Source organism: Cavia porcellus, unplaced genomic scaffold (genome assembly GCF_034190915.1).
Source record: "Cavia porcellus strain 051 isolate PalLab524CR breed Dunkin Hartley unplaced genomic scaffold, mCavPor4.1 scaffold_12, whole genome shotgun sequence".
Classification (NCBI taxonomy): domain Eukaryota; kingdom Metazoa; phylum Chordata; class Mammalia; order Rodentia; family Caviidae; genus Cavia; species Cavia porcellus.
Window position 1 is genome coordinate 23911576 of NW_026947495.1, and position 21061 is coordinate 23932636.

Here is a 21061-nt window from a genome sequence, read left to right on the forward strand (position 1 = left end):
AAGAGTATCATAACAGTCCACTGGAGACATTAGATAGGACCCTGGGAGGGGCTCCAATTTGTATAGCATTCTCTCATTGGAAGTAAAATCTAGGCAAACAGTAACACTTAAATGCACAAAGTTTAAACCATAGGATTAAAAACTATTAAGTTTTATTAAAGAACCAATAATGTGAAAACTCCTGAGTATGAAATGGTAACGAGAAAATGATTTGTCTTAAAGATTCAAAAGAATTCCTTTACAAGCTCTAAAGCTTATATATATATTCTTCTACTATAAAAATAAACTAAATACGGTGGCTCATATTTCAAAGTGGAAGGAACAATGACTAAATTAAGACTAAAGCAACCGACTTAATGTGTTCAACACTTTATGTAGGCCAAGGGTAAAAGTAGAAATATAATCCCATCTATTTGATTTCTTATGCACAACTTAGTACTTTTATAATGGTACTAATTTCTACACTAACACAATATGTACACTGCATGTGTATGTTTAAATAGAAAACCAACAGGAATTTGTTCATTGAACAAATGAGACATTTAACAACTTTTCTAAACCTAGTTACATAAAATATAGAAGATGCAAAGGCGATTCCAGATGAAATCCTTTCTTTGAACTAATAATCCTAGAAGGAAAAATTGTACGTCCAATGTAGCAAATATTCTAGTGTAATTATGGCTGACTTGCTACATCTTGTTCAAGTTTTTCATATTATTATAGCTTTTATTATTATGGATATTAATAATACATTATGCTCATATTTTTATCCAACAATACAACACTCTGAAAAACTTTCTTAAATCCACATTTACAAATGCATATTCAATTTGTGGGATTAAGAAAGTATCATAAATACCTAATAAAACATCTTGAACAAATGATAGCAGACATTTAATTAGAAAATCAATGTGGCTACATGAGTAAGCAGAAAGATGTCATTATTTCCCACTTATTGATTATGATGCTACAACTAAAGAAAAACATGTTCTGTAGTTTAAAGTTCTCATATCGATTTTAATCTAGAACACTAGAAGCCAGGCAGTTAACAACTGGCACAGGCAAATGTCACTTTTCAGCTGTGCCCTCATCCTCCACACCTTCTTAAATGTGTGTGTTAACAGAAGCCACTGACTTCTGGCTAAACTACAGTTGGCATGCGATAGACCCAGTGTGTCAGGCCTCATATTTGCCCTCTACAGAGTTCTGTGTATCAGAGCTACAGAACACCTATAATCACTGCTGACAACAAGCAGAAATTTCACAATGATATAATGAATATATCCAATTGACCCAGCCAAATAAAGAATTTAGGGATTGGAATAAACCTCTTCAAGGACACTGATATGCCATATACACAAGTTAATATAATAAAACACAAGTAGGCAGAAATATGTCAAGTGAAAGCACAAAGAAATATAACTCAGGGTTTTCAAAGCCATGTGAAGTACAGATAAGAAATGTAATGGGAAAATAAAAAGGATTCAGATACCTTATGGAATTATAAACAATAAAAGAGAAAAATATTCAAAGAAATATTCATATTAATGACCACAAGTACTCTGAATCATTTTCAAACTACCAAATACAGGATTAGAGTTGTAACAACCATAGGATTGGAAATAAGTAAATGTGGAGAATAAGCTATCAATTAAGCAGCTCAATGCATTTATATTTATAAGTAAGTAAGAAAACTGAGAAGCTTATGATAACTACTCTAATGAATAATTCAAGAGGGGGAAAACAGTGCAGTTTTATATTTTAAAATACTGCTTTATCCTACCACTTGTTTGGGAAGTATTAAAACCTTTCCTTAAAAATAAGAAAAAAATCATGAACAACATCATTAGTCTATGTAATTTTTTTTTTTTTTTTTTTTTTTTTTTTTTTTTACTTTTCGAGACATGATAGAAGTTCAGGCTGGCCTTGAACTCACTTTTTATCGCAGGCTGGATATCCCAGAACTCACAGCAATTCTCTTGCTTCAGCCTCCTTGGTATATGCCACCATGCCCAGCCAATCAATGGCTGATGGGCCAAATGCTTACCTTTACACAAGTAGATAAGACAGACTGTAAAGACCTAACAAACTATAGACCAGTTCTTAGAAAAAGGACAGACAAATGATGGTCTTGTATCTCTAGTAATGAGCAAATCCAACAAAGCTGGAGGCAACATCAGTGTGATCTTTATAATGTGCTCCCAGTCCTTTCTGATAAATTCCTTCAAAATGATTTAAGTCAAAGTATACAAGGCCAGAGAGCTAGGTTGTCTTCAATACTGAAGACACTTATTTTCCGGGCACATTCAGGTCACTTGCTAGTGCTAAAGACTGCACAGTGCCATTTAGGGAAGTCTTAACACATGACACGCTGCCTGACATAGGAAGAGCTGGTTTGAGTTGGGTGGTTGCTGCTGCTGTTGTTTTGTGGTTCTGAGAGTTGAACTCAAGGATTTTGCACTGAATTACATCTTCCAAGTAGATAGAGATTTAAGTGCTTTACACTGAGAAAGTGTTTGGACTGCAGAACACTTGTGACAAAAGGAACATGCCTATGAAGAAAACCCTGTTTCCTTGGGTTTGGATTACAATTACAGTGTCTCACAGTCTTTGACTATCACATAAAAGATAAAAATCCAAAGGGTGGGCTACATAAAGCTTCTAATGCAAAATAATCTCCAAAATGTGAGCCACTGTTCTGTTTTTGTATTTTGGCAATTTATTTTTTCATCTGACACAGAAGAAAGGAAATTCTCTATTCTAAAAAGCTAACAACTCAAGAAATCTGTCCCTCCTTTCCTGTTTGCAAGTTATGCCCCCTGTCCATGTCTTTATCATGTCTGGCTCACAGAGCCAAAGCCCCCTAATAACTTACTGCCCCCCACTCAGATCCAGCCTATGCACCACTGTCACATTTATGTGACACCATCGACCAGCATTGCCTCTGATGCTAAACCATCAATAGCTTCCAACAGCACAGAATACTTTTTTCTTAATTTTATCCTAAGTCCTCTCACTTTTTCAAGCATAACAACCTGTTTTGACTCACATACCTATAATACCCAGAGTAATTATTATTCCAGGAAGATAATATTTTGGCAAATAACAACCTAGAGGATAATGTCCAAATTGCTTAAGATGTATGAGATTACCCATATTAAACAGTCTTTCTTCTCCTATACCTTGAACTTCTACCCCTCCTTCCAGTGCTGCCCATGTCCTTTCCTTAGCCCCCCACCTCTGTGGATCAGCTTGTTCTCTGCCCCTCTCCTCATGTCTAAGCCCCATTGGGGTCAGTTCCCATTTCCTTTTCCCCAGGGGCCTGTCCCAACCACATTGATCTCACCTCACCTTTCAAAATTCTCTTGCATTTTCTAAATTCTCTTGCATTATTTTTCTTTCTCCATTTGTTTCATCAGTATCACACAAAGTATTTTGGCATTTTACATGATCGTGTCTACTTTCTAAGTTGTAAGTTCTCAGAAGATATTTGTATTTGACAATATTACAGTAAATGCACAACAATTACATTTTATATTACCACAAATTCATGAAACCCAGAATAAGATCCTATACAGGGTAAGTATTAGATGTTTTTAATAAAAATCAGGTGAGTTTCTCTAATTGTTTGTTTAGGATGAGGAAGGAGGAGACAAGTTGAAATAAAATGAACTTCTTAGAGTAATTAACTTAGCAATATATGTAAGGGATGTCTACAAAAGAGCATCGGGGTCCTAAAAGGTCTGTGAAACATCTGATAAGAAACCACAGGTCATGGGCAACAAACCCTAAAATGAACTGTCTAATGAAAAAGAAGATATTATTCCTAATTTGATATAAGGTAGGTAGAATGGTTTACAGGGTGTCTTAGTTACTTTTTACTCGTTGCTGAGACAAAATACCTGAAGCCCAAAGCTGGGAAAGGAAAGGTTTATTTCTTACAGTTTTTGGAGGTTTTAGTCCAAGACAGGCTCCAAGACAGGCAGGCATGGCTGGCCACCTTTCATGGTGGCTGCAAACAGCAAACCAGAATCGGCAAAGAGCGAGACACACCTTCTTTCTGCCATTACATCACATCCTGGCTCCACCCCTTTGTGGGTGGAGCACTGACACCATCAAGCACTAGACAATGAACCAATAACAAATGCACAATTCAAACTCATGAGGCCTGGGGGACACAGACATAAACCATGACACAGGGAGTGAAGAAAAAGAGGGGCAGGCCTTTTGGAATATGTTAAAATGCTAATTCCTAATATAGTAAATTTTTTTTTCTTCTTTTAATAGCTATTTATTAATCACTCAGTTTCAAGTATTGAACAAGAAAAGGCAACTGGAAATGTCTCAGGGGTAAAAAAATCAGTATAAATGAAGGTACAAAAGAACAAACGTTTCTACTTTCCCCAAGTTGCAGTAAAATGAAAGCACTAATTTAAAAAATGGTATAAAAAAAGGATAAGGCAACCTAAAATAAGTCTTACCTAAGAGCAATTAAAATCAGTAGGCATACCAATTTTATTTCTTTTAAGAATTAATGACTTTCCATTGCTAAATATTCACTGTTTGAATAAAAACACCGGTAACAATTACTTTTCTAAGCTAAACACAACGCCTAACATGTAGATACCTATTAGCATTCTTTTTAAAATTTTTTATATCATTTTAAAGAGAAAAAAATAAACAATAAAGCAGAATTTCAAAACAGATTAGGAGATTTATAATAATTAATATATTGCATATTGCTGTCTTCCTAGTAGCAATTCAGAGTACAAGATATAGGCATAATATTTTGTTCAAACAATATTAGCACAACCATTCTTTATAATAAACTAAGAAAAACTAGCTGTATATCTATCTTAGCTATTTTGTGCATAAATATATTTTTCTTTGAGTCAACAAATGAAACAAATGAATCTGAAAGGTGGTAGGAAAGGACATCATCTTCCTATGTGTGGAAATGCTATTTGGTTGGAACTTTCTATTGCTGTAATTCATTTACACTGGAACACAGTATATGTTGGGCTATAAAACTATCTGTGCATTCTTGGGACAATACATGTCTTCCTCAAAATATTATTAGAGATAAAACTCCTACAAAAAAGTATTTAGTAGCTGTATGTAATACTCTTTTAATATTGTAATATTTTAGTCAAATTTGGGTTTCTACAATAAAAACATCATGATAAAATAGTTAATAGTCCACTATATAAAATATTAATGGAAAAAAAGGTGCAGAGTGATAGTTGAGTTGGTATATCTGTCACTTAGAGGAAGTAGAGAGAACTGTAATATAGTATTAGTTTTAACAAACTGAGCTTTAAAAAAAGAGACTAAAAGTAAAAAATGAATGGGAAATAGACTTGAAAAAGTTAACTTGACACAAATTTCCATTAAATGTATATTGTGTGTTGATACTGAATTTTACTGATCTCGGTAAGCTGAACTAATTTATGTTATTTCACTTACAATGCCCCTTTTACCATTTTTTATGTGATACTGATATGAATTAAATCAGAAAAAAATATTTGATAATCTAAAACTTCAATTAAAGAAAACGCTCAGAAAAATTATTGATCCTAATATGCTCTTTAGAGTAAGAAGGCACCTTGCAAGGGAGGTAAGACATTTTCCCTGGAGGCATTAGCAAGGAAAATGCACATAGAACTTAGAAAGGAAAAAGAATAAATTCTTTGGGGCTGTTAGCAAAGTCCGATCCTTCTTTCTCATTTCTGTAACACTGCAAACAGAGTATGGGGATCAAGGGATTGTTAACTCCAAATATAACCCTGGAAGTTGTAGTCAATAAAGAAATAACATTCAAGATTTCCAAACCATTCACTCAAAGCTGTGCAAAAACTACCTGAGGCAAACTTAACTGGTAGGATGATTCTACTTTGCAACTTGTAATACTTTATTAATACTTCAGTATGACATGTTTTTATTGTATACTCATATAATAGACAAAATAAAATCTGTTTCACAGATACCAAGACCATCATCTTGAGAAGGCTCAAAGGTATAATTATAATATCCATCTGACACACACTAAGGCATCATAAGTCATAGGTACGTATATTATGATGATGCATCTTATTACTATGCTATTGTTACTTATCATCACTCCCCACGCAGCTGGAAAGTTGAAAATAAGTCTGTTTTTTATCCTCGAATCCTTTGAAGGCCAGCACAATACCTCCCCTGCACTTGATTAATGTAACTTTAACCGAAACTTCCAAGGTATTCCTTATAAACTAAACAGGCTTACCTTATGAATACCTTTTTGCGTATCAAAGAAAAGACAAGTATCACCTCTCATCATCTTTATGAAGGGCACACACTCCAAAAGACATATGACTGCTTTAAACTATAACTTCCTTATAATGGTTGTACTCTTTGAGGAGTTGGCAGGAGGTTCAGAGGTGAGGTTAAAGTGAAAAGGGCCATCTCATGCAGTCCTGAGCTGTATAAAAAAAATATTAAAGACCACAGCCACTAACATCTCAATTTGTGTGTTTGGCACTGTTCTAAGCCCTTACTAGGTGTCACATTTTATTTTTCTCTTATAAATGAACATAATGTTTTTCCATTTTACAGATGATGAAAACTTGCTATAATTCACATAATCAGGCTGGGTCTATATCTATTTTGAGTGCAAATCTGTAACCACCTGCCACAAAACAAGCCTTAACAATGAGTTCAAAAAAACTTCACCTGTTTAATATTCACAGCTTTACCTAGTACTGGCACATGTTCAACACCCTCCAACTCAACAGAAAATGATTCACTTCTCCCCTCTTTCCTACCCCTTTCCTACCTACCACAGAACCTTGAAGCACTGTATTAGGTCTATGTCTATCAGTATGAAAGAGCTCTACTATTCCTGATGAGTAACACACCAACATTTATTTAATCCATTGCCACCTGCTGTCAGAGCTCTAGAGACAAATGAAAACAGACTTTAAGAGAAAGTGAGCGGAAAAGTGTACTTCCTAGGAAGTAATCCCAGGCAGAGGCAGCAGGCCACAGCAGTAGCTCTATACTATGTCACTATAGCAAGAAAGTCTCTCAGCTACTCATTTTCTGCTGCCTTTAAATCATGTCTACACCACATCCCAAAGGACAAAACTACCAGATATCTGAAAGAAATCCACCTATTGGCTAAGCAGGAAAAGGCACAGATCTGCATAACAAGCAAAAAGATTTGTTCCCTAATACAGTTCCTCAGCAAGTACTTCCATAATGAATGAATACATAATGTGAGCCAAGGTGAGGAAGTCCTGAGGAAGACAGACTGTCCTAAGACATGTACTGGCCATGAGTGCTGTGCCCATAACTTCTCCTGCTCATCTCTTGTATTAAATACAAAAATCAGAGTATACCTAACGTGACCTCACTTCTCTTAGCTTCATTTATAACTTGAAGCTCATCAGAAGAGGGCTCAACAGCTCCACTATATCCAGTCATATTCCAAACACACACACACACACACACACACACACACACACACACACACACACATATATTACTGTGTTCCTTCCACTGAACGTAATTCTCACAACCAAAATACTACGACATTCAAAGAAGGAAAATATGCAGAAATACTAAATGCATAATATAAACTGAAAATTCCTAATCTGAAATCTGAAATCCAAAACTTTAAAACTTTCTGAGCAAAGACATGATGTCACAGGGAGAAAATAACACACTGGATCTCAAGAGATCAGTCATGGTCAAAATACTGGTACAATAAAAAAGTTGTATAAAGTTATCTTCTGGGTATATGTATAATGTATATGGTTCATTTTTCCACTTAGATCTCAGGCCCAAGGTATCTCATTATGCAAATACTCCACCTTTTTTTTTTTTTCTTTTTTTTTTTTTTCCTTTTTATTGGTACTGGGGATCGAACTCACGACTGCCTGCTTGCAAGGCAGGCGCTTATGCTGCTAAGCTAAATCCCCAGCCCCTCACATTTGTTTTAATAAAGTAAAAATTCTAAACAGGTCTGGTCAAATAGGCAGTTAAAATAAGGGATATTCAACCTGTAACAGATTTGAGTAAACAATCTCTGGGAAAATATCCACACATCTAAGAACTACCACGAAGCTTCAGTGTTAAACCACAAAAAGTTTCTTTGAATATCTCTAACTTTTCTCGTAATAGCCCATGCTCTGGGATTCCTTTTCGGACTACAGTCATACCCACTGCTAGCCTCTAACCATAATTTACACTGCCTTGTTCACAAAACTTCTGTGATTAAAAATTTTGGGGATAAGATTCACATGATATCAGAACTGCTAACCAAAATTTTTAAGTTTCAGCTAGAATTTTAGAAGTTGTTTTTTGGAGGCAAAGATATGCACAATGAGGTCAGGGTTGCCTTTCCTACTAAGCAAGCCAAGAAAATGAACAGTCTGCAGGAAGATCTTCTACACATCTTGCCTATAAAATATAAAACTACACTTACTTTTCAAAGAAATGGGTGAAAATCTATCAAAACCTTGATTATCTTCATTATGGTTCAGACAAGCCCTGCGAATTCATTTTGTTCAGGTTTAAGTATGGAAAACTGTTTTACTTCTCAAGTAAATATATGCTAGAAACTTACAGATAACTCAAGAATGCTTTGTAGCTAAAGAAAGTAACATCATTGCCTATTCATTTTGCTTAATTTTCCAGTCTCCCATCAACTTTGTGTTAACACTTTCATCCCATTTTAGATCCTATGATAAGGCAACAGTCCTGGAAAGCCTCCACCTCTGAGGGCCAAAAGTTCACCAGGCCACCAAGGTTGCAGGACAGAGTTTCTTCCCAGCATGCTTTCCCGCTTATGTATGTGTTACATGCATTTCACTTATGTTCTCCAAGTTACATTCCAGTAAGTAAGCTTCATAAGCTTTCTATGAATTGTTTATTCTGTATTTTTAAAGCCCCATCAGCTGTTGAGATGATTTGCAATATTCTCTTTCTTTTTGGTTAAGCGGGATTGGTGAGTATTACTGGGCCTTTTGGTGGAATCCTTACTATTTAAAATTCCTGCTGCTGGGATTAAAGGAGATAATGCTTGTGAAAGCCCTTTGTAAACTGTAAAGTCCTAATTAAACAGAGTATGCTGTTATAATATTAACCATCATAGCCATAAGCACAATCTAGATGTAATGCAGGCTTGAAATGCCGAGGTCCATTTGGGCCTCCTCTTTGTTCCATTTCTACCTTAGGGCCTACATATTAATGCCTGGTGTAGCGGAAGCCCCTCAAATTGAAGTTTTGTTTGAATGAATAAATGAATGACTCAAAAAGATCATGTTGTTTTCCAAAGCAACTAGTACAGGCCAAGAAAAGTCTAAACACGACAACTTAATGAAGATATGCTCCCAAAATGATGGGTTGCTTAGAAGACACACTACTGAACAATAAGTTTTCCTAAAGATAATTTCTTTGATAATAAAATCTGGTTTTGTAGTCAGCATTTCAGAAAAGGAGAAAATTGCCTGGGTGGAAATTTATATCTATCCAGAAAAATCTGTATTAGCCCATGATGGCCTGGAGAATAAGGCTGTCATGCTAGAAAAGAAAGAGTTGCTGCAGTCTGAGTAGGATTAAAATGAAAATCAAAATACTCCATGGTTATCTGAGTCTAAGTACTAGAAGAACAGACTTTTTCCTTGGACTATTTCTATGAATGAAATGAGCAGCTCTGTCTTAGGAGGAAGAAGGACAAGAGTGAATTAAACAATCAACTAAGTAAGACACACTGATCTGATATTTCTTTCTGGAACACGCTTTTGTGAGCCTTTACAAGAATAGTTCTGGTTATTAGAGGTCATCTTTTATAGGTACCTGGAAAAAAGGAAGGGTATAGAAGGTAGGGATTAAAATTAAAATTAAAAAAGAGATGGTAGTGGCTACAAACAGGGGCCTCCTTTAGTTTAGCCAATTCAATAGAAGCCTCAAAGATGAAAAAATTAAAAAATGCTATGATGCTTTCATGAGGAGAGGAAATGCAACTCTTTAATTTCAGGAGATGAAGCTACCCGAACAACCCTTTTTCCCTAAGGAATAGGGTGGTATGGGGCCAAGAGATTACCCTTCCCAGTCAGTCTTTAGGGCTCACAGGCAAAGAGGGCCCTGGCACCAGTGCCCTGCTCAGATGTACTTCAGAAAATATCATATTTCTGCCCATCAATCAGCATTAAGCTGCTTAGGGGCTGCGCTTTGGGAACAAGCAGTTGCTAGTAGCAACAGGGCACAAGCTCTTCAGGAGCTGGGGTGCAGGCACTGGTAGGGAGGGAAGGGTCACCTGAGTGAGAGCTAGGCAGAGAAGGCCAGGGGCCCATCTGGGAGCAGGCACTGCTGGAGTCAAAAAGTGGCCTAGGTTACAGATCTCAAGGAGGGGGTTATGTTTCCAATGGGGCAGCAATTCCTGCACCAATTTCAACAGTCTCTGCTCACCCCCACCCCAGCAGCCAAAATCTGCTAAGGTCTAAACCTGGAATCAAGGTCAAAGGACAGCAGAGACACTGGCCCTGTGCCTTTGGGTGGACAGAGGTACTCAAGACAACCCCACCCCCACCCGTACAACGCCCACCCTTCTTGAGTCTCCGCAAAATGTCAACATGGAAGTGTGTCTGCACGTGTGCGCATGCTTTTTTTTTTTTTTTTTTTTTTTTTTCTGCTTGGAGCACAAGAGCAAGGCCCTACAGGTGGAAAGGAGGGCGCGCGCGCATGCTTCGCGGGTCACAGGCGCGTGGGAGTGGTGGGAGCGGAGCTGCGGGTGCGCGCACCCTCAAACCCCGAATCCCACTTGCAGACCTGCCTCGGCGCAGGCTTTCCGGGAACAGACAGCCCTTAACCTCGCGCCACCTTTCCGAACTTCTCCCCCTGCTGTTGGGATCGGGTAAGAAGGAAAGGAAGGCAGACCACGAGGGAGAAACATAGAGGGCAGAGGCCAAAGAGACTCCCAGCAGCAAGTGGCCGGGACCGGGAGAGCCGGGGGACTAAAGGATGTGCCGCGGCCAGCGCTTCAGGGGAGGCCGCGCCTCAGCACTCGCCCTCTGAAGCCGGCTGGCGTCTCCTTACCTGGCCTGCGGTGGAACATTTTGCAACAGCTCAAATGGGCGCTGCTCCCTCGGGGCAGACCTGCAGCGCCGTCACTTGAGAGACCTCGAGGCACTGGCGGCAGACCCCGGAGTTGACAAACTTGCCATGTCAATCCTGGGACGCGCACCGTCCACGCTCGGGGCACCTCACGCTCTCCGCTTTGTTGTGCTCCGCCGCCGGTCCCCCACGCCTCTCTTCTGCCGTTCCTGCGCTCTCCGCCACGAGACTTCCCTCGTGCTCAGCCTCTGGTAGGCAGTGCCACTTTCCTCCAGGCGCGCCTTAAAGAGCCGCCGGCGCCGGGCAGGGCTGCGCGGCGTGCGCTCCTACCAGGCGGCTCGGGCCTGGGACGCCCACCCCCCACGCTCTCCCCCTCCTCGCCCTCCGCACCCCCCCCCCCCAGCTGAAGCTGCTTAGATTCAGCGCTGTCAAATCCAGCCCATCTGCTGCAATCATAATCAGTCTCAACCGAACGGTTCTGACAAATCTCCGCCTGGAGCCGAAGTTAGGGAGGATTGGGGGAGGGGAAGGGAGGAGAGGGACCCGGGAACCCGGGCACCCAAGGAGAAGTGAGGGCCAGGAGGCTTCTATTGTCTGCCCTGGGTGGAAGAACTAAAAGGGGAAGCTGACACCCAGAAGGGGAAGTAGTGCTTTCATTTCCCAGTCTAGTAAAAAGAAAAAAAAAAAAAAAAAATCCATTCCAACAGGCCCCTGCTCCCTGGGCACCCCACCCCCAGCTCAGTCTGAGTGGAACGAATTTCTGCTAATGAACTAAACAAACAGGTCCCTTAATCTCATCACGGGGCTGACCCAGAGACTGGCACAGATATCCAAAGTATTGTTAATTGGCAGGTAAGAGCTGGAACTAATAGCCATTTGTCTGGAGTCAGAAGTTGGTTCCCAAGTACACTTGGGAATTAAGCTTATGGAGGGAGAAAGGGCATGTAATTGACTAAGAAGCTGGGCCCTCTGCCTCCTGTTGGCATTTCTGGAGATAAAAAGAAGTCTGTTTTGGGGGGTAAAATGCTGAACTCAGTATAGACCCATTTTGAGTTTAACGAATTCTCAATTTTTTTCTACTTTCTTACCAAAATACTACTTTTCAAGATATACTATTTTATTAGAAAATAAAGACTTCCAAAATTGATATTTTTTAAAACTGGAATAGTTTCTTCTGCAAATGAAATGTGGTGCTCTTTAATATAGTTTGAACTACTTCAATATACTACTTTAATATAATATATATTTGTACTAGGTGATAGACTCATAAGGATTGCTGTAAGATTTTTTTTAAATACAATAAAAATAACAGTGATCCTAGAGACACATAAACAAGTCTTAAAATATGAAAGAATACAATCAGTGGGATCATTCTTGGTTTTGTGTATTTATATCAAGTGCTGGGAAATGTTTGACTACTATGAATGGTAATCTTTGCTGGGAAAATAATTTGTTAGATAAATCACCAGAGAAAAAGCTAAAAAGAAAGAATTTTAAGTCATTTATTCAGATAGGTATAAGAACTAGGGAAAAATGAATACACTGTACTGTGAAAATTTAATAACTTCTAAATTAATATCCAAATCATTCTTTTGCTTTATGCTGTACTTGAAAAATATGTGCAAGTCACACTGAACACCCACTTATTGGGACAGATGCTGTGTGTCCCACATACTTTATAGACTAGTGGTGCTTACAAGAGCGCTGTGAGAAGTGGGCATTCTGTATACTGATGGTTTAAAGTTTGATTTGCAGGTGAGAATTAAAAAATCATATATATTACACTGAGGTAAAGTAAGATTCAAGAGTGACTTTCCACAATAAGTAAAATCAAGGACAACCACTTGTCACATTTAAAAACTTGGGTGCTTTCCACTGTCAATTTGTTTAATATGTTTATCGACACTGAACAAAAGTTTTCTTAAAAGATTAACATGATAGCAAGAAAATATTTCAAAAAACTTATCTTCATCAGAGTTATGCTGATGTCCAATTTAAGTAACAGCTTTCAGGAAACCAACGTTGTCTAGAAGAAAAGACAGACTGAGAACTAGACTCCAGATTTCAGGAACTATCCTTTGTAAGAAATTTTAGAAGTTCTGTTTGGTACTTTGCCATCTTGGTGGTTTCACTTACATCAGGCTAACTGGTGCCTAGCAGGGCAATTTAAAGACCTCAGAGTTTTCTCCAGGTAAGATGAGAAGTCCCAGAAGAAGAGCAAGTGACGTGATCTTGTGACATTGGTCTAGTTGATCACTCTGGCTGCCTCATTGAAAATGAAGTATAGAGGTGAAGGAGGAAGCAGAGATTAGGCTATTGCAAGGATCTAAATGAGAGATGATGGCTGAGACAGGGTTATATTGAGAAAGGACAATAGGTAACAATTTTTTTTTTTTGTCTTTTTCGTTTTTATCGGTACCAGGAATCGAACTCACGACTGCCTGCTTGCAAGAAGGCAGGCACTTAGGCAGCTGGGCTAAATCCCCAGCCACAATTTGAAATGGTTTTAAACTGAGAACCAACTGTGGTATGAAAGGAAGCAGTAAGTAACTCCAAGCATTTCACTTTGGCAACCAAAAGGATGGAGTTGTTAACTGACATAACAAAGACTTAAGTGAGGGAAATTTCGGTAGAAAAGTCCAGAGTTAAGTTTTGGATGTATTAAAACTGAGATACCTATTAGTGTTTGAAAGAATTAATTCATGTGAAACTCTTAGACTAGTTCCATATAAATGTTTGTAGTGGTGGAGCTTGTGTTAAGCAGAGTTTACATTGGTAGTTGTAGTTACTGATGGTTTTTATCTAAAATAAGTATCAAAGTATGGTGTTCAGAAAACAAATCCTGGGTAGAAATGTGAATTTTGGAGTTGCATAGACCAGAGATAGTGAAATTAAGCCCCATCATCTCAGTGGGTCATCAAGACTATGAGTAGAGTTGGAGATATCTGAGGATTGAAATGTGAGATGCTGCAACTTTAATAGTCAAGAAAATGAAAAGGAAGTAACAACAGAGACCAACCAGAGTGGCAGCCAAGGAGGAAGAAGGCAAAACAGGTGAATGAGCTCCTACCAAGAGGCTATCAGAGAAGGTAATTCAAGAAGAGAGAGACGTGCTAGTTATAGTGTCTTACTATAGTCTGGTTTTTGATATGAAACAAAAAAAAAAGCATATAGGAAAGTTTTAAGTATTTATTAAGGTTACCAAGTAATTTGACTCTACTCTGTTTAATATTCCTTGTGTCCCAGGACCTAGCTAAGGATCAGGCACATGACAGATATTTGGTGTGCATTGAATAAAATAATGAACCAATGAAGGAATCAAATGCCTCGTGCTACAAAATACTTCTCAATTTATGGTCCATGAATGTTGTTGCATGGGTTTTCTATTCTTAAATTCAAGAAATACTATGTAGGACATGATTTCTGAGAAAATGGGTCTGAAAAGCATCGTGCCTTTCCTTTTAATTAAACATTATCAAAAGAAAAAATATTGTTAGTCCTCTATCAGGTCTCATGAGGACATTTACTCAGACCATGTTTGATAAAATGGAAGTAAAGATATAACACACATATATTGAAATCTAGAAAAAAAAACTTCTATAAGAAATTCTACCACTTAAAAAGATAGCAACCCAATTAAAATGAACAAAATATTTCAAAATACACTTTACCAAAAATACAAAAATGGCAAATAAATGCATGAAAAGATGTTCAACAGCATTAGACCCTAAAGAAATGAAGAGAGGGGCATGGGGTAGGGGAAGAAGCAAGATACATACAAGTGCAATATCCATATAATGACTGTTATCACAATGTGTATCTAAACTATGCCAGTAAAATAAAGAATTGCATTAAAGAAACACAAATTAAAATCACAATGATATTTACACACCCCAACTAGAATTGGCAAAATTTAAAAGGTTGACTATATCAATTGTTAACAATTGAAATTGTCATGCATTACTAGTAGGGTTAGAGAATGGTACAACACTTCAAAAAGCCAATTGGCCAATTCTTGTAAAGTTAAACAGAAACTTAAGAGAATAGCCAGAAATCCTACTCCTCTATATTTGCCCAAAACAAACGAAAACATGCCTTGACCCAAATACTTGCACATAAATATTTACAGCAGACTTACTCATATCCCCCAAACTAAATCAAACCCAAATTTATACTGACTTTTAAATATATAAACAATCTGCAGTGTATCCATCCACATTATGAAATAGTTATCAGTAATACAGAGGAATCAACAATTGATAAACATAATAGCATGCACACATCTCAAAAATCACACCAAGTGGTAGAACTTTGTATTCTATAACTGGATTTTTTGGATTCTGTTTGACTCTTAACTCTGGAGGAGGGGCAGATTAATAGTCACCTAGTATACAGGATTTACTAAAAAGTCCCAAGTGAAATATTTAGATGTGAGACAAACTGCATTCTACATCATGGGGAAGGTTCCAAAACTACATACGTTGTTAAAAACATCAAAATCTGTACACTTATAAGGCAGTGAATATTACTGTAGGTAAATTATGCCTTAATAAAAATATTTTAAAAGAAAAAGCAGTCTTTTTTTTTAAAGGGGGACATTAAAGTATTTTTTCACTTGAAAAAAAAAGCTTACCTAAGATATGCCATCATTATATATTGCCAATGAAATAGTTGATCTAAATAAAGATCACTAATAGATACTAAAGCCAAACAGAATATTCAAATAGTGTAAATATCAGCTCCTGATATTTTCTTAATTGAAAAGGGAATGAGAAGTACTTTGTATCACTTATGAGATATTTTTGCAAGAAACATACTTAACTTGAATCTAAGGAAAGCTTGTGCCATAATTTCCTACTTACAGAAAATAAAGAAGGTAGAGGAACAGAGAAATGATACCAGAAGGAAAGCATGAAGCCTGCATGGAATATAGAGCCTCCTACAGCTCTTTAGAACCTCAGTACCTGTATGGTTTACATCTAAATGGCCCCAGATGCCTGTGTATTTGAGGGTGACTAGATCTTAAGGGTACTACAGCAGACTTGCTTTAGGAATAGGCCCTAGTTGGAGGCGGGTCACTGTGGGAATGACTGGGAAGGTTATCTTCATCCCCAGCTTCCCCCCTTTGTTCTCTGTGTCTGGATGCCACCATTGAACAGTTTTCCTCTCCCTGGCCCTTCCACAATGCCATTTCTGCCTTGGAGCCAGCTGACCACAGAGTGAAAAATGTAAACCTCTCCTGGTTTAAGTTGTGGGCGACAAGTAATGTGTCTCAACAAGAAGAGTAACTAAAACAGTGTGGACGGACAAAAGCAGAAGCACTATATTAGGTTAAAAGAGACATGACAGTTCAAAGCAATGAATGAGACTGGGTCTTCATGCAAAATAAATACCTATGAAATATATTTTGGAAATAGAAATTCAAATAAGACTGGTGCTGTATATGGAAATTTTTATTAATTATACTGGAGATAAAAAATATAAAGGAAGTGGTTGTTCTTTTCAAAAGATACAAGCTAAAAAACCTAGTACCAAAGTATCATGCTATGTAGCATGAACACTGGAAAAAATATGTGTGAAACAAACATGTTAATTATTAGAATGCTTTTTAATTTTTGTAAAGAATAAACAGTTGTATTAGTCTAATATAAATGATACTTTGTGTATATGTGTAATGTTCAAGTCAGAGTAATTCACAATAGCCTATTATATATTTTATGAAGAAACATTAACATTTGATGTTAAGTTGTGAGTAGATAAGGATTCAATTCTACTTATCTGAATTTAATATTTTTATGTATAAAAACTGAAAAAAGAACTTGTAAAAATTGTCTAATTGTAAGATGAACTAAAGTAGTCTGAAGGAAATTAACAATTTCATTACATATTCTGGAAGAAATGGAAAATGAATCTTTCAGGTAGCTGATGAATTAAAATAACAAAAACAAATAGAATATAAAAAAGATGAAATCTAATAAAAGAATACAATCATTAGTACAGAATGAATAAAATCTGATTAGATTAATGAAATAGAGTGAAGACATAATCAGTAAACCTAGGAATAACAAGGGCTCCATAATTCAGGATACAACAGAGCTTTAAAAATACAGAACTACTTCACAATGAGCAAATTTACAGCAGTAAGTTTACAAATGGGTAATGTGGTCAATGTCTTAAAATGAAAAGTTAGATTCATTTCATCATGTATAGAATCTTGAACAAGTAGACTGAATTAATGGTTGGAAGACAATTTGCTCCTGTATAATTACTGGTCCAAATTTTTAAACATCTTCCTTGAGATAAAATTCATGTACCATAAAACTCACTTAGTAGCACATACAACTCATTTGTCTGTAGCATATGCACAAACCATCAACATCTTCTAACACAGAAATTTCTTCACTCCAAAAATACATCTGTAGTACCATATTGACAATCATTTATCAGTTTCTTGTCAGAGACAACTAATAATCTATATTTTATTTTTATAGATTGGCCTGGTCAGCACATTTCATCTAAATGGAATTATGTAACATATGTGGCCTTTTGTGATGGCTTTTTTTCACTCTGCATATTTTCAAGGATCAGCTATATTGCAACACATATAGTACAGGTACTTCATTCCCTTTTGCCTTATAAGACTCCAATATATACACATAATGCATTTTATTTATCCATTCATTTATTAATGGTCATTTGAGTTTTCTCTACTCTTTAGTTATTATAATTAATGTTGCCATAAGCCCTCAAGTACATGTTTTCATATGGAGCTATATTTTCATTTTTAGGGATATATGTCTAAACAGTAGTATCGCTAAATCCCTTAATAACTGTTTAACATTTTCCAGATCTGTCAAACTGTTTCCCAAAACAGGTAGGCTGTTTTAAATTACCACCACCTGTGTACTAGGGGCTGTAAAAAACATACAGCAAAAGTTTAATCTTTTAAAAATGATTACAATAAAAGGCACATTGTCATTAATTCCCCTCACTTCAAAAACATTTATTCTATCATTCTTGCTATTTTCTGAAACAGTCCTGCAAGTCCTCTTTTATGTCTTCATGAGATATGATAAAAATACAATGAATGCTGCTGCCAAATGTCATCCAACAGAAGGCAGGTTTGTAAAAACATGACAGTGTGTCCTTATCCATCCTATTGACCAGATCTGCCACTGTGAGACTTCTGGCTCTTCTTCAAAGTTAAAATGACCATGAAAGGTAAATATTTTAAATCAATTCAGGGCATCAAGGCAGCACAACAATGCAACTAAAGACACTCTTATTCTGTGGGTTTCAGTTTGACCACATCCTCTTCTGACACTTCGATGATTCCCTGATTATGGTCATATTAATGGGTGTAAAGTAGTAACTCATTGTGATTTTCATTTGCACTTTCTGATGAGCTGATTATACCTAGTACCTTTTCATATGCTTGTTACTCATTTATTTGTATTTTTTCTTTGTTCATCTGAAAATTGGGTTGTCTTTTTATTGCTGGATCATAGGCTCAGAATACTTTTAAAGCAATCCTTGAAAAACTTGAAAAATTAAAAACAGTAATGATAGTATAACAAAGAGTTACATGGCACCAAAAAAAGTGGGGGGGGGGACAAAAAGTAGGGGGAAGATGGGAGATTTTTATGAAGTTAGAATGACTGTGCAACTCAGAAATGAACATAAACCATACAGAAAGGGGATTTAATGAGGATATCAAATGTCCTAAGTAGGGGAAAATGGTGAGCTGTAGGCGTACCCTCTGGGTCTGGGTCATCTTGGAGAGATGCTGATTGGTCAAAGTTTCAGTTATATTCACACCTGCATTAATGTATGCTTTGCCTAAGAATAAGACCCTTCGCTACAGAGTGTCTATGTTGTTGGTGATTGCTGTAGATTCTTTTGGTTTCCTGGAGTTCAATAGGATGCTGTAAAGATTAAAATTGATCTTGAATTATAAAAAGTCTAAAAATGAATAAAATATATTTAGACTCAGAATGTGAAAAATTAAAGGACCTTACTTTTGAAGACTGGAAGAATATTTGAAGTCCCAGAACTTGGGAAGACCCTGGTCTCCTTCAGGGATGAAATCCAGAAATCCTTAAGAGTAAGACAACCTGACTATGCTCATTCTTTTTTTAAAAAATGTTAATCAACAGGTCATATTGGTCTGAGACTTACTGAACATGAAATTCTAAGTCTGTGGAAAACTGGTTATGAGTAATTTGATAGATGATAAAGTTGATTTTAAAACGTCAAGTATCTAGTACTTTGTATTTCCGAGCTAGTCCACTTACAAATGAAAGTAATAGTATTGACAACATAAGAAAAATTGTGAATACTGTTATCAAAGTATATCATGTTTCATTTCCTTTAGTGCAACATTTTGCTACTTCATTCTGATTTCTAATGAAAATAGTAGGCTGACATTCAGATCATCAATAAAATTGAGCAATGATTTCATGCTAAACTTATGTAGGAAAGTAATCCTGATCACTGTCTAATCTTGGTATTATTTGTAATAAATCATTGTATGCTAATCAGTTTCTAAAGCATCAGCTGATGAATGTGTTGACACCATATTTAGACATGTCATCAATGTTAAATATTCTCTTTAAAAAATCTTAAATTTTATAATGCTCTGTTAAGCCCAAAATAATGAAATAATACCTGATTGTAAGCAGATACAATAGAGTTTTAAGGTAATTCAGAAATAACTACTATTTGATAAAAGTTTACTTAAACTATGCTTTATACCTTAGCATGACTTGCATACAAATTTATTCTAGATTATTGTCTGTTTGGTTAGCTTTCGTTTTTAATTTTAGTTTTGCCATAACCTGATCCCTACTAAAAGGAAGTTTAAAAAAAGTAATAAGAACTGTGGGAGTAATAAAACCCAAAAAGTGTAATTGTTATTGTAAAAAAGAGAGGAAAAGAAAGTGGTCTAAAGGATATAACTTCATGTATATTTAAGTATGTAGGATAGAAAACCATATTACTGAGTTTTTTTTTGGATCATTGAACAGAACTGTCTGCAATCTCACTGTATGAATGTCCACTTTGTATGCTTTAATTTTGTAATTTGGACAACTGTTCCTAAGATGACAATATGTAATCCATTAACTAGTGATTCCTTACTGTATTTTTTTCTTGAAATTCTGTATTACTTGTACCCTTTTACTGCTTTGTTTTTTTTTTCCTTTCTTTTTTCTCTTTAAATAAAAAAAAGTCCTAAGTAAAACTGAATGTATCAATATAGAAATCATACTAGCATTGCTGATGGTAATAATATAATAACATGATGAAGTAAGACTAACCCTGTAATGCAAAGATGATTTGGCCCTACGAAAATAATGTATGATTTCCAAGAAAATATTTTTGGAAGATTAAAAAGTTTTTTAAAGATGCATTTCAAATGTACTGTCTACTAGAGAATTTTAATAATATTCAAGATTTACTCATGATTTTAAAACCTAATGAACAAGTCGGAAGAAGAAAAAGAGGGAGCAGGGAGGAATGGAAGTTGAAAGGGACAATAAATAATTAAGATGTGTTATATACATATACATACTATATATGATAAATGTGCAGCAAAAAAGTACTAATCAAAATTTTAAAAATAAAAACTAAGGAATGAGAAAAAGGAACTAAGGAACAAAAGAGAACTCCTTAAGTCTAATAAGGGTGTCATCAAAACACATACTAAATGACACTAAGCTCATACCCCATCATTATTTATTTAGCATTTTTCTTAGTCTGACAGCAATGCTGATAAACAAAAGGGATATCTAGAAAGCTAAAAGGGAAATCTAGTATTATCAGCAGGAAAAAGAATCCAGAGTCAAATCAAATCAAATCTACTAAGAAAGTAAAGTTATTAAAAGTGTTAAGATTTTTCAGAACAGGCCATTCAAAAATAGTAACCAAAAATTTTGAAAGCTATATGGAAATAAGTCTAAAGATG

At 36.2% G+C, this 21061-nt stretch overlaps 1 protein-coding gene across 9 annotated transcripts in view; it reads right to left on the reverse strand.

Annotated features, from left to right (window-relative positions):
* Nucleotides 1–21061, reverse strand: part of Nckap5 (NCK associated protein 5) — a 949190-nt gene that overhangs the window by 566864 nt on the left and 361265 nt on the right. The window contains exon 1 of one of the 9 annotated variants that reach the window (XM_063259594.1): nucleotides 11080–12246. The exons of the other annotated variants lie outside the window; for them this stretch is intronic. The gene's annotated coding sequence lies outside the window, so the exon portion shown is untranslated. Of the gene's footprint in view, nucleotides 1–11079; nucleotides 12247–21061 lie in introns of those variants that run through there. 9 annotated transcript variants of the gene reach the window in all.